The sequence below is a fragment of the Falco cherrug genome, chromosome Z, assembly GCF_023634085.1.
Source record: "Falco cherrug isolate bFalChe1 chromosome Z, bFalChe1.pri, whole genome shotgun sequence".
NCBI lineage: Eukaryota > Metazoa > Chordata > Aves > Falconiformes > Falconidae > Falco > Falco cherrug.
In genome coordinates this window covers 29,063,644-29,075,911 of record NC_073720.1, presented here as the reverse complement: position 1 = coordinate 29,075,911, position 12,268 = coordinate 29,063,644, and the positions used below count along the sequence as shown (strand labels likewise).

Sequence of the window (12,268 nt, the reverse complement as noted above, 5' to 3'; positions counted from 1 at the left end):
GATTTAAAATCTACCTGTGCTAGATGACAAAGCAATGTTCACACAATTCCCATCAGAATAGAAATATCTTGATGACACACAGTTCTGCACAGACAAACATGACTTTGCACATTGTTTGGTTTTCTTCTTATTAATCTTGTGCTTGTGTAAAACATAAAACAGCTTGCAATCAAAGCCTAGTTCATAACAAATATAGCAGTGTTCTTCCTTTCATGCAGTTGTCTCTCTTACGGCCTCCAACTATGTTCTAGCTCATGTGGTCTACAACACAAATTACTCTCAGGTATCATACAACAGGCTGTGTGGATGCAGGCAGGCTTACATACAGCTAAGCTTGAATGTAACAATCATCAGTGCCAGAATGTGAGATACAAATCAGCTGTTATGATATTGGCCTGAATTATACATACTGACCAGCCAAACTGTATACTGCTTAAATCTGTCATTTGCTCAAGTGTGGTTGTAAAACATTTTTAGAAGCACTGCACTAACATAGATTTAGTCTCATTGGACTGCTCACTGGAAACATCCTAGCAAAGGCCAATGAATTATGTCTAGGGCTGATAAAAAGATGACCTCACAGTCATTAGGAAGTTCCTTTTATTATCTTTAGAGCTATTTACAATAGATGGGATCCATCCCTAGCCTGCTTCAATATTCTTGACTGTGGTAGATTTAAGAGGGAATTATTCCTGCAGGTTACATCTCTCCCTTGGAGTGGAGGAGTACCTGTAAAAATGTCCCAAAAGAAGACAGACAGGTTAATACACCTAAGGAAACAGCCATCTGAGGCATTTAATGGCTGTTTAGTTGTCCGCACGCAGTGAGCACTCATACAACAGGGCTGAAACCATGCTCTCAACTCCTCCTTATCTTTCTGCTCACTCAGATTGCCTTGAGTCCAAACAGTGGTGGATGGGAGGTAAAGCATCCACATGTGGAAGCTGCAGTGGGGACTGACCTTTATGAGTAGTGCATGAAGGAGGAGAGCTCCCAGTCTTCTCTCCCTCCTCTGCACCTGTTCTAGAGCCACGTACAATCTATTCCTTATGCTGAATACAAATCCAGAAGACACCTTGACAATGATGCCATAAAAATCTAGGAGAAATCAACTTGCACTGTCACGAAGACAGAAGTGACTTTTCTGAAAGAAGTAACACTTAGGAGATTGGGTTCTTCCTATGTCTAAAGGAAATGTACGTCTAAAGCTGGTGAAGTACGAGCTGCATGAGCAGACAAGTGGGACTGAAAGCCAGGCCCAGAGGGTGGTGATCAGTGGCATGAAGTCTAGTTGGAGGCCATTAACTAGCAGTACACCCCCAGTGTCAATACTGGGTCCAATCTTGTATAACATCTCCATTAGTGATCTGGGTGATTGGGCAAGTTTGCTGATGACACAGAACTCAGAGGACTAACTGATGAACCAGAGAGTCACACTGCCCTTCAAGAGGGACCTCAACAGGCTGGACAAATGGGCTGGCAGGAACCTCACGAAGTTCAACAAGAGGAACTGCAAAGTCCCACACCTGGAACAGCCCCATGCACCAATATATGCTGGGGGCCACCCAGCTGGACAGCAGCTTTGCAGGGAAGGACCCAGAGGTCCTAAAGGACCATAAACATATTAGTCCTAGGAGACCATGATTTCAGCCAAGTTGGACATAAGCCAGCAATGTGACCTGGTGGCAAAGAAGGCTAATGTCATCCTGGGGTGCACTAGGCAGAGTATTGCCAGCAGGTTGAAGGAGATGATCCTTCTGCTCTTTTCAGTGCTAGTGACACATGGCCTGGGTTTTGTGTCCAGGCCTGGGCTCCCCAGTACAAGAGAGACATGGACATATTGCAGAGAGACAAGCCAAGGGCCACAAAGGTGAGGAAAGGGCTGGAGAATCCTGTGAGGAAAGGTAGAGAGAGCTGGGACTGTTCAGCCCAGGGAAGGGAAGACTCGGGGTGGATCTTATCAATGCATATAAATATCTGAAGGGAGAGCATAAAGAAAACAGAGCTACTCTTTTCAGTCGTGCACAGTGACAGGACCAGAGGCAAGGGGAACAACCTGAAACACTGGAGGTTCCACCTAAACACTTTTTTACTGAGGGTGACTTAGCCCCGGCACAAGTGTCCTAGAGGGGCTGTAAAGTCTGCCTCCATGGAGGCTGTCAAAAGCCATCTGGACATGGTCCTGGACAGCCAGCTCTAGGTGGCCCTGCTTGAGCAGAGGGGTTGGACAAACTGACCTCCAGAGTCAAGATGGACAAGTTGACCTCAGCCATTCTGTGATTCTGTGAAATAAATGAGCAGATACTTCGGTCAGTTTATAATCTATCCCTGTAAACCAGAAACAGGAGATACATGCTTTGGCAACTGGGAAAAAACATGTTGAACTCCACTGAAAAACTGGGAAAAAAATAGAATATGAAAGTTAATGAAATGCCCCAGTATTTCCTATAGCCAAATTAAAAGGTTTTCAAACAAAACCAGTAGGCAGAAACAAGACTAGTTAGCCTTACCTCAGTGTCTGGTAAGATCATGGAACAGAATTCTCCTAGAAGATATGTTGAAGCATATGGAATACAGGGAGGTGATTAAAGATAGCCAACATGGCTTCACCTAGGGCAAATCATGCCTGACAGATCTAGTGGCCTTCTACAATGGAGTGACTGCATCAGTGCACAAGGGAAGAGCAACTGATGCCAAGTAACTGGACTTCTGTACGGTTCCCCACTACTCTCTTACCTCTAACTTGGAGAGACATGGATTTGATGGACAGACTGTTGGATAAGGAACTAGCTGGATTGCCGTATCTAAGGAGTTGCGGTGAATGGTTCAATATGCAAATGGAAACTAGTAACAAGTGGTGTTACTCAAGGGTAAATACAGGGACGGGTACTATTTAATGTATTTATTAATGACATAGATAGTGGGACTTGGTGCACCCTCAGCTAGTTTGCGTCAAGCTGAGTGCTGTAGTTGATTCACTTGAGGGAAGCGATGCCATCCAGAGGGACTCTTGACAGGCTTGATGGGTGGACCTATGTGAACCTCCTGAAGTTCAACAAGGCGAAGTGCAAGGTCCTGCACCTGGGTCAGGGCAACTCCCAAGATCAGTACAGACTGGAGCATGAACAGGTGGAGAGCAGCCCACCAGGGAAGGACTTAGGGATATTGGTGGATGAAAAATTGGACATGAGCCAGCAATGTACACTTGCATTGTATCCTGGGCTGCATAGAAAGAAGTGTGGCCAGCAGGTCAATGGAAGTGGTTCTCCTCCCTCTACTCTGCCCTCCTGAGAGTCCACCTGGAGTACAGCATCCAGCTCTGGGGCCTCCAGTACAAGAAAGATGTGGACCTGTTAGAGCAGGTCCAGAGGAGGGCCACAAAAATGATCAGAAGGATGGAACAACTCTTCTGTGAAGAAAAGCTGTGAGAGGTGGGGTTGTTCAGGTTGGAAAAGAGAAGGCTCTGGGGAGACTTCTTGTGGCCTTTCAATACTTAAAAGGGCCATTATAAGAAAGATGGAGGGAGAGTTTTTAGCAGGGTCTGTAGTGATAGGACAAAGGGTAATGGTTTTAAACTAAAAGAGGGTAGACTCAGACTAGATAAAAGGAAGAAATTTTTTATGGTGAGGTTGGTGAAACACTGGACCAGTTGCCAAAAAAACTTGTAGATGCCCCATCACCAGAAACGTTCAAGGTCAAGTTGGACTGGGCTCTGAGCAACCTGATCTAGTGAAAGATGTCCCTGCCTGTGATAGGGGGGGGTTGCACTACGAGATCTTTGAAGATCCCTTCCAACTCAAACCTTTCTACAGTTCTAAGAAGCAAATCTGATCTTTATACTCCCTGCATATGCAACTCCAAGTAATTGCCCCCAGAGGATTTTAAAAATCAGCTTCTCATTTATTTTTATGGAAGTCTTAAGAAAACTGGCCATAAACCATTACTAACAGATTGTTATACGTAACATACAAATCTTATAGATATCCTACTTTTTTTATCTTTACTCTGTTATTAGTGTTTAATATCCTCTGTATGAAATACAAAACCATGACTTTTTCACACATGTGGTATGTAAGAAGTAGCCTTTTCCCATAGCATTACAAATTGGAATTTTTTAACCTCTCTTAAAAGCCATAGTGCACTGTATATTTAAGGTATGGGTTTTAGATTAAATCAAATGTGTTATTATTTGATTGTTTGAAAAAATTGTCTTGAATATATATCTGCAAAGGTATTAACTTGTTATCCTCACTTCAGTTCCCAAGGTGCAACTCATTAAAGCAGGATTCCACTGCTTCATCGAGTGTGCTGTCCTTTATGACTCTTGTTTTTGAATTAGGTTGACTCAGTAAAAACCAACCCAGGATTTTTAATACTACCACTGTCCTGACATTACATATAATAAGGCTATGGCTCAATGGTCATACTTGATAAGAAGGATCTATCTACAAGCAGCTTTTAAAACTTTGTAAGTATTGTGTTCTAGGTATGCAGCAAACACATGGAAAATGCCTTTGCTATTAGCAGACTGGTAATTTTATTAAGGTTTTTGTAGTGTATTACTTTATGTAAGAAATCGACTATGAGAATTTACCACATTTTTTTAAAATGCACTAGATCTTTATACTTAGTACATCAACCTATTGTACATACAAAGGACTGAAGTTCTCCCTGCAGCTTATTTAATATATTTAAAGTTTAAAAATAAAAATTGATTAGAAGAAATAGCTTGGCCTAGACAATGGAGTCTGGACAATGCTTTTAAGTAATTAGCAATTCATTATATCCATATACTAGGGGGTTTATTGAAATTCAATCAATAGATGCTGGCCTCAGCCCCATAAAGGGGTTACATTGAACAGATATCTGCTATATCAGTGTACATAGGAAATGGCCTGCTCTGCCACTGAAACCATTTTGCACTGTACCTGACTTCCCTGCCACAGCCTTTGTTGCCATTGAGGGAAGTTTCTTGTGAACTCAGAACCAAGACTTTGTACAATACAAGATTTACACTGACATTTTCATTTCAGGTAGAAATAATGTAAATGTCATCATTAATGTAAAGTAGAATTTAGTGTATAAATTTACTAATGTAAAATACAATTTGAGAATTACGTAGGGGGTTGACTTTTATTGTAGGCTTTTTAAAATTTGAAAGCTTCAGTGTTAATATTGATAGTATGGGTTTTGGTTTTTTTTAATATAACTCTATACATGTAAACCTCAAGTACACTTCTTAAAACCAGAACAGGAAAAGAAAATTTTGTTTGGCAAGTGGACATTTCCAGGGAGAGGGAAATGAAATGATAGAATTAAATGCTAAAAATGTGTTTTATAACACCTGCAAAATGCAGACATTAGCTGTCTGTAAAGACAATTGAGGAGTATGTCTATTGGGAGGGGTTTTAATTGCATGAAGCACATGACTGAAAGTTGTGCTCCATTAGGGAGCTGTATTGCTGCTCTTGATAGTTTTATGTTTTGTAATTTATGTATTGAAATGTTTTGAATCTATAGCATTGCTGGCAAGGGCCCCAGGCAGGTGCCTAAAGCACTGTTTTCCTCACTTGAAGTCAAAAAAAACAACTATTACTGCAAGGTCTATGTGAAAGATGAAATAGCAAACTGCACTAGCTAAATAAAAGTAATAAAAATAGAAAAACTCTTCTGTGAATGCTGTGATTATCGTAAGACACTGCTAAGGCAAACTTACTAAAATTCAGTTTTTGTGGTCTCTCAAATGTACAGTGCTCAGCTGGTATATTAGAACCCATGGTTTTAGCAAAGATTAGTTGTTTTTTCTCAGCAGTTCACAAAATTATTTTTCAACTTTCTTGGTTTCTGAATACAAATACTGTAATTGGAAAGGAGACACATTTACAGGATGCCATCGAGATAACTTTTAATTATTATCTTGGACTTAATAAGGATGATCTGCTTTTTCATGTCCCATGCTTGCTTCAAACGACCACAGACACCTAATACCCTCTGAGAGCACCACAAAGGTCTCTTACTATTGCACATTAATGAGTGGTTCTTCCCCTTCCTTTGCCTGATGCAGAAGGCTATTTAGAAAGACAGTCACAACTTACTTTTGAGTGATACTTTAAGCTGCATGTTGAAGAACATATCAAGTTGGACTGGAATTTAATTTCTCATGTAATAGAAAAAATGTTATTTGAAGAGGATGTTTTCTGAGGTTCTTCTCAGTTTTCATCAACTTAGCTCTGGGTAATACACAGGTAAGTAGTAGGAATGCTGTCTAACATGAGGGACACTAGAGACTTACTCCTTCACTTCTACTTACGAGATGAACATCATTATATGTAAAAGTTACCCATTAAAACAGAAGGAACTACTCACATACAAGCATTAAAAATATACGTGCATGCAAGTCTTTGCAAGATAAAAAAAGGCAGGAAGCAACCGGTTGGGGCAACAGAGACCAGATGGGTGGAAGGAAGAATAAAGTGACAGGAAGACATGGCTATGTGGGCAGGTTGCATATGCAACTTACAAGTTTGAAGGCATCTGAAGGCCTGATTTTAAAGTTTGACCTTGTTGTAAATGAATGTGATGCTTGTAATGTAACAGCTGTTCCTGAAGCATCTGCAGCTCCAGTATTCATCAGTGATAACTCACACTAACTAGTGTTGTTGATGAGGCTACTAACAAGATTTCAGATCATATCATTGCTGAATTTTACAGAACAGTGTTTAGCATAGATCATAAGGTGGTCAGGTATTCATCATGCTTCACTGAACACATCAGAGTACACTTTATGTAACTAGCAGGGAGGTGGCTAATGTCACAGAATCACAGAACGGTCAGTTTTGAAAGGGGCCTTTGGAGACCACCTAGTCCAACCGCCTGCTAAAGCAGGTTCACCTACAGCAGGTTGCACAGGATCATGTCCAGGTGGGTTTTGAATGTCTCCAGAAAAGGAGACTCCATAACCTCTCTGGGCAGCCTATTCCAGTGCTGTGTCACCCTCAAAGTAAAAAAGTTATTCCTCGTATTCAGAAAGAACTTTTTCTGTTTCAGCTTGTGCCTCTTGCCCCTTGTCCTGTCACTTGGCACCACTGAAAAGAATCTGGCCCCATCCTCTTAACACTTGCCTTTAAGACATTTGTAGACATTGATAAGGTCCCCTCTCAGTCTTCTCTGCTCCAGGCCAAAAAGCCCCAGCTCTCTCCGCCTTTCCTCATAAGGGGGATGCTCCAGTCCCCGTATCATCTTTGTAGCCCTCCACTGCACCCTCTGCAGTAGTTCCCTGTCTCTCATGAACTGGGGAGCCCAGAGCCCGACACAGCTCTCCACACATAGCCCCACCATGGCAGAGTAGAGGGCAAGGATAACCTCCCTTGACCTGCTGGCCATGGTCTTCCTCATGAACCCCAGGATCCCACTGGGCTTCTCAGCTACAAGGGCACACATTGTACTGAGGAACTAATACAGAGCCTAAAATTCTGCTGGTCCTCATAAAAACAGAATATCAATTAGTCAAGTCACTGGCACAAGGAAGAGACAGGGAAGAGCTTGCATGCAAATCTGTAGTAAATGGAGAGTAATTATACAGGCAATGTAATAATTGTTGTAAATGATGCCTTGCCAGTAACATCCAACTTTCACTAAGAGTTGCATTTTGAGGAAGTAAACTCAGGAACTCTGAAGAAAGAGGAACAAAATTTGATAGCTGTAAATTAGCCTTTTCTGTACAGGCAAGAAAGCTAACACAATAACATATTATTCCTCTTATTTTGAAAGTTCCTTAAAAAAAACCCCAAACCACCACATTAAAAACATTTCTTGTGAAGATATATCACTCTACTGCCAGTAGAACAAACTGCACTTGAGTCATGTAAAAATTACCAATTACCTGTTCTTTTTGAAGAAAGGGAAACATGATGTTCTGCTAGCAAATATGTGATTTCTACCATACTGTGTCAAAGAGAATAGTCTTACTTGGGAAATAAACATGTAGATTATTAAATTGGAATCACATTCAGAACACAATGAATAAACATATTTGAACATTTAAATTGCTACAAAAAATACTTAATATTTCACTGTTGAATCAGAGAAAGAAATAAAAACCCCAATAGTTTAATTTCACTACAGTTCTTACTAGCATAACTGTTGTGAGCCTTTGTGACATGAAGCCTGATTAATTGTTACGATTCCACTACTCTGTAAGGCTTCAGTCATACAGATGAACAGTGACCATCACCACAGCTGGGAAGAGCTGCCAGAAGGCTGACTCTAAAAATAGGAAGAAAGAAAATAACTCAAACCCTCTAAATATCAGCCAGTTATGCTCTTTATTTAAGCAAGTCTCCAAATGATCAGGAATCATGCCGGGATCCTGTAGTGAACTGCTCATCATGATGGCTTCTCAATGTGATGTCTCACCCTTGTGAATATTCCAACATAAATTTAAAATTAATTCCCAAAGGATACAGAAAGGTACACCGATGCATATTCTGCCATGGGAAAGGCACATCACAGCAGAGCTAATTTTATCCTCTGCAACTGCAAACCCCATGTGTTCTAATAAATTGCTGAGGAGGTGGAGTTTCTCTGCATACTTTTCTCTCTGGCACAGAGACTTACCCTCAGTTTATACTACCATTATGCTGTTTTTCTTTTATGTGTCAGCAAACTCAGTTACCTTGTATTTATATCAACACCCTGGAAACACAGTTTTTGTCTCTGATAACAAGACTCTTGAAAAGGAGGCCTGTGTGTTCCTTCAACCTAATGATACAAAAATAATTGTCTTGTTTCTTATGCCAGACCTGCTGAGAGTCAGCACTTTCCTGGTAAAAGACACCGAAGTCTAGCAGGCAGCAAGCTTAGATGCAAGAGTACGGTGTTCCAACAGGTGAACTCTCATTTATTTGGTTTAGGGGGGGAAGCAGGAGCGTAGACTTATTTTCAGTCATCAGGAGGATTTTTTCTTTTCATAGATGAAAGGGCAAAAAGAAAAAAAAAAAATCCCAGGGATGTATGTCATTGCAATATTGATGCCCAACATAAACCCCGCACTTCCCAGCAGCGCCAGTTCAGGCACCAGGTGACTCTCCCCGTCGGTGCGGAGGAGGAACTCCGAGCCTTGCCCCGCCGCCTGGGGTGCGGCTGGTCGTCTCCTGCCTGCCCGAGGACACGCACCCGCAGCCGGCTTCGCCACGTACGCCCCGCCGGAGCACCAAGCGCACTGCCCTGCAGCAGCGCACCCCGGGGCCGCACCTCCCCGGGGCCGGGGCAGGGCCGGCGGGGGCCGGGGGGGCCGCCCGGAGCTGCCGGCAGCGGGCGCGGCGGGGCCAGCCCGGTTATCTGGAGCGGGCAGATGGCTCCACACCTCGGGGGTCTCCCGGGAAGGTGCCGTCGCGGCCCCGCTCCCGCAGCCCTATCGCCTGTTTCGGCCGGGTCTCGGGGTAGCACTGGCGAGGAGTAACTGCGAGCTACGAGGAAAGCTCCTTACCTGTTGATTTTCAGGGCGAACGCCCTCCTGTCTGCGGCGGGTAAGGTCGCCATGCGGGAGAGCAGTCGCGGGTGCCGGCTGCCGACGAGGAGCGACGCCGGCTGTACGCACGACGGGCGGATTTATTTCATTTATTTAGTTTTCTTAATTACATGCTCCGAGCTAAAAACCCGACGGTCCTCTGACAGTTCTGGGCGGCAACTTCCGCATTTCACCTTCCTCACCGAAATCGGCCAGAGTGGGAGGGATCTGCCCTTGTGCACCGCTGGCATCGCACCCCCGCCGCTGCCCCGCCGGCCGGCAGCGCCCGGCCCCGGCCCGGCCCCGCGGGCGCGCTGCGCCGCTCGCCGATGGCTCCCGGGGGCCCCCGCCGCGGCGGCACCGCGCCCGCGCACCGGGGGCGGCAGGAGTTTCGCCTCCCAGTTCGACACAGGGCACCCGGACCGCCCGTGGATACGCCGGAGGGAAGCGGCAGGGAAGGCAAGCGTTTAAGCAGGCGCAGCAAGAGCCGGGGGAGGGAAGGCGCCTTGTACCTGCGAACGCTCCCAGCTGCGGGAATCTTTGCGCGTCCCCCCAATTCTTTTTCGCTTGGAAACCGCGTAGCGGGGATCGGACACCCCCGCCCGGGGGTCGAACGCTGGTCTCCGGCGTCGGGCGAGGAAGCGGCGCGCACCGCTGGGCGCCGCCGGGCACGGCTGGGCGCCATAGCGGCCCCAGGCCGCCCCCGGGCGCCGCTGCCCCAGCCCGTCCCCCGGCGGAGCAAGCCCGGCCGCCGGGCAGGGCAGGGCAGGCCGGGGCAGGGCTGCTCGGGGCAGGGCAGACCTGTGCCCTCCGCGCAGAGGAGGTAGCCAGGGTCCTTCCCTCGGCCCCGCCGGCACATGGATGGAGCTGCTCAGGCAGGTGGAGACAGTAAATAGATGTCAGCCCTTCACCTGGGACAATAGTTTGCCACTACACACAAGCACCCAGCATATATCTCTGAACTACTATATACCCCTGAACTACTTGAGTGTGTAAGGAAAACTCACATGTACCAACACCAGATACCAGCCCAGCTTGGCACAAAGCAGGTCCCATTGCTGTTCTCTTCACCTGCACTTACAGCTCAACTTTTTAAAAAGGTCATTTTTATTAAGTGTGTAGTTGTGTTACAAAGTGTTTCCTGACTGGTACTTTTCTCTCAGCCTTGGTGTAGGCTTCACTGCTTCTGCAGAGAAGCAGAACTCTGACTTAATTTGAAAGGGAAACAGAAGCCAAACATGGTTTCTACACATGAATTCTGGGGTAGCAGAGGCAATTCGGGTTTAGGTTGTCCTGTTTTTATTAAGTCCATGCCTTGGTGGCAACAACATCGGGATTCATCCATCGAAAAGCAGTCATAGCTTATCTCTCCATTCCCAGTGAGCTGGACGGTGTCTAGAGGAAAACGGTGTGATGTAAGGCAAGGAATGGAAGGTTGTCACACCGTGAAGGCCTAAAATTGTGCTACTAACAATTTACCTTTTACTCTGCAGGATTCACAATTTTTTAGAGCACTATTAAGTATGGGTAGTCTCAAATACAAATGTTAAAACCTATGGTCTTTGAACAGCACTGCCTATGTGCCCTTAAGGAAGTACAGAAAGACTGAAGAGGTGAAAGATTTAACAAAACCCAGAAGTAAATAAAAAGAGTTGAAAATGGAAATAAGTATGGGTATATTTTTTGGGGAAAAAAACACAAGAATCTACAGCAGAATGACATCTCCTATATAAGTCTAAAAACTTTGGAAAGAAAGTATTAAAATCTACCATTAATGGAACTGTATTAACCAAAAAACAGAAGAATAAATTAGACACTTCATTGCACAGAACTTAAACACCACACCCATCCTTTCTTTACATCACCAATATAAAGCTAAGGCCACCTACCTAGGTGAAAGTTGAACTTAAATATTACTTAGTTACAAATCACTGATACATAGCTGTGATCCGGCATGTGTGCTGGTGACAAGAGTGCTTGATGTCAGAGATACTGCCTGTGGCAAGACACTGCTTCATACCACCTTTCTTCTCGTCTGCACTTGCACATGTTTGTTGGAGGATGGTCACTGCCTTCACGACTCTCTTTGGTGCATGAACTTGCTGTGGTTTCAGTAGATGTGTTACTGCTCTACAAGAAACCGAAGGTGTGCAGCCTGCCTTCTGACAGGTGGCTGCAATCACATTGTGTCAACAGTGGAAAGAAGCAAGAAAAATACAACCTTTGTAAAATGTTAATAGACCCATTTCATTTAAATGGACACATCCATTTTTGAGAGCCTAATTTGAGACACCCAAAGTTTAACTTTTTCATGGAACAGTGGTGTGCATTTCTTACCTAGGCTACTTGGAGTTGATGGCCTCAGCACTGTTGAAAGCTACACACCCAAAATGCAGCTTAAGTGTTTATTATAACATCTTGGCCTTTCTAGTATACTTACTCTCTTTGCTCTTAAAGGAAATTGGTCAGAGGAGCTTCTCTTCTATTTGCTTTTCAGGATTTTATCTTAGAGATTTTATATAACCCATGCTCTTTAAGATGCTATGAAATAACCATGAAATAAACATCACTTTGTCAATTTTCGTTGGCTGTCTAGACCACTGCCAGACAGACAAGAAACACTTATGTACTCTCTGTGCATGTTGAGATGGGCTCTTTCAGTTCCACCTTGTTCTATCTCCTGTATAAAAGAAGGAAAATCAGAGGAAAAAAATGTTAGGCAGCTCTCCACTAGCACAGTAGGTCCTTGCTATCACATGA

General features: G+C 44.2%; 1 protein-coding gene across 1 annotated transcript in view; it reads right to left on the bottom strand.

Moving 5' to 3' along the window:
• Positions 1-10,041, bottom strand: part of DOCK8 (dedicator of cytokinesis 8) — a 94,951-nt gene extending 84,910 nt beyond the window's left edge. The window contains 1 exon segment of the mRNA XM_055699358.1: positions 10,021-10,041. The gene's annotated coding sequence lies outside the window, so the exon portion shown is untranslated.
• Positions 10,042-12,268: the final 2,227 nt, after the last annotated feature.